Source organism: Vigna radiata, unplaced genomic scaffold (genome assembly GCF_000741045.1).
Source record: "Vigna radiata var. radiata cultivar VC1973A unplaced genomic scaffold, Vradiata_ver6 scaffold_23, whole genome shotgun sequence".
Taxonomy (NCBI): Eukaryota; Viridiplantae; Streptophyta; class Magnoliopsida; order Fabales; family Fabaceae; genus Vigna; species Vigna radiata.
In genome coordinates this window covers 717,486-719,945 of record NW_014541837.1, presented here as the reverse complement: position 1 = coordinate 719,945, position 2,460 = coordinate 717,486, and positions in this window count along the sequence as shown.

The following is a 2,460-nucleotide window of genomic DNA, read 5'->3' as shown; positions in this document are numbered from 1 at the left end:
AGCAGCAAAAAAATCATGTAATTTAGAATTAGCTAATATATAAAATGAAATGGATAAGGGAAATATAAATAGGGAACCAAAGAATAAACAAATTTGAAGCATGCAACTGTCAGCTACAACTGTTACAACTTATTCTTCATAAATGTCAATTTACAATTATTAACCGCTTAAGTACAAAACAAATAATAATCAAATAATAACAAATTTAAAATTATCCAGTAAAGAATTTTTGCATGTTGTTTATAAAGAACTAAAAGTAATTAATGTTTTGCTCTCTTTTTCTCCTTTGTTAACATAGTAGGTGCAAGCATCTGGGTAAGACAATAAGGAGAAACAAGTTTGAGTGGAACATCAAAATATGTCACAGTGACCAAAATGACAGGCATAGTAAAGTTTGAATTTTCCACCTGACCCAAATTACTTAATATAAATGCTAGAGTTATATATGTAAGTATCATCTTATAAAAAGTACAAAGTTGAGTTAAACTTAAATAATATTTGCTATTTGCGGTTCTAGAATTATGGCAAATTTCTCTTCTGAATAAATGAAGTGGATGTTTGTGTTTAATCTTAAAACGGTACTTTTTGTCATCCTCAAACAGTTTTGGGAGCTTATAAACAATCTTAGCACATACAAGTATAATCATTCAACTCCAAGCTTATAATAACCCATTTCAGCCATTTATTCAATTCTTTCAAGCACCCATTTATCACCAAGTTTAACAATTTTCTTAGGCACGTATAAGCATTAGGTTCCTTTATATATAGCATGCATTGCATCACAATTTCTCAAACTGAGACCTACTATTTTGTTATACGAGTTGAGTTGAGTGATTAACATTCTGTTCATTCAAAACCACATCATCTGAACTAATGCAGGTTTTAAATATAATTACTAGTTACCATTATGCCTTCATCACCTAATATCTAACAATTCAACAAGTAAGATCAAGCAATTCGATTTCAGAGAGTGATACAATGCACTACAGGTTTCACAAACACTTTTTTGAAAAATTTGATTTCAGAGTGACACAACAAACTAATTGACTCAACAAATGCACAATTAAATGAACTCAACATACAGCTACTGCCAAGCATGATTGATTCACTCAAAAACCTCTGTATAATAGACTCCAGTTTAGAATTGACGGTACACGTAAACCATTAAAACAGATGGCCATGAATGTTATAGTCTTCATCACTAAATAGTAACAAACATCTTGACTTGGTTGTGTCTGACCAAATTATTGTGTACTTACAAAGTACAAGTTTGAAAATGGTTCTAGAGGTAAAACAATATACAACTTAAAGTTATCACTGCTAAACGAAATAATGTGTACATTACTTTTTTCTATCACTTAATTGTAATGTTCATCTTATAATTATACTTGCTAATATTGTTGTAAATATATTAGTTTAAAAGATTTAAGATTCCTACCTTATGCATTAGTTTTGAAGAATAAAGTGATATTAGTAACAAATTATGTCCACGATTGGAATATATTAAAGAAAAGATGTTGTAAATATAAAATAAAAAGATAAAAAAGAGAGAGTAAAATAAAAAGAAAATGAGAAAATATATTAGGCTTAGTTACTCTGATTATCCCTTTCCCACACAGGTGTCTAAAACTATACTAACCATCACAATGGCTCGCTCAATCCCAATAGTCATCATCATAATGGCTTACGAAATCTAAAGACACTGATGAACATGATAATGTGAACATGACTCTGAACCCTTAAAGCAAAATCAGGGGCAACAATATGGTTTCTTTAGGGTTCTAGGTTGATGAACATGATAATGTGAATGAAATTCTGTGGAACTTACCTGAACCAAAGTAGCCCTTGACGAACACGACAACGACACCACCAGCCCCTCCAACGAAGTTCCTCAACCTCAACACCATAACCCCTCAACGCAGCAACCAACCCTCGACAAACCAACACCAGCACGCACCGTGAAGGACCACCACCAGTGACTAACCGAGAAAATGAGGGACCGTGAAGAAAAGGAGGGAACTGCGTGAAGAAAGGGAGGGAAGTTTGTGAAGAAAGAGACGACCTAGACGAAAGCGACGAAGTAAAAATGAAATCGAGAACAAAAACCCTAATTTGGGAATTAAATCACTGAGAAGGTTACCGACGGCTCAAAAGCCTTCGGTAATCATCCCAATACCGAAGGCTTCAAAGCCTTCGGTAATATAACGTCGGTAAATCGCGTCTTTCCTGTATGGATAGAAAAGTCCATCATAATAGGTCTAGTGTATTATGACGGACTTTCTGTCACCTATTATGATATATTTTCACTTATCAGTCATAATATAGCGAATTTACCCATCATGATATGTAACGTTTTATGACAATGATTCTTTCACCTATCATAATATGTAGAACATATTATGAAAAATAATTGTTCACCTATCATAATATATACTTTTCAGAAATAATCTTTTATTACAT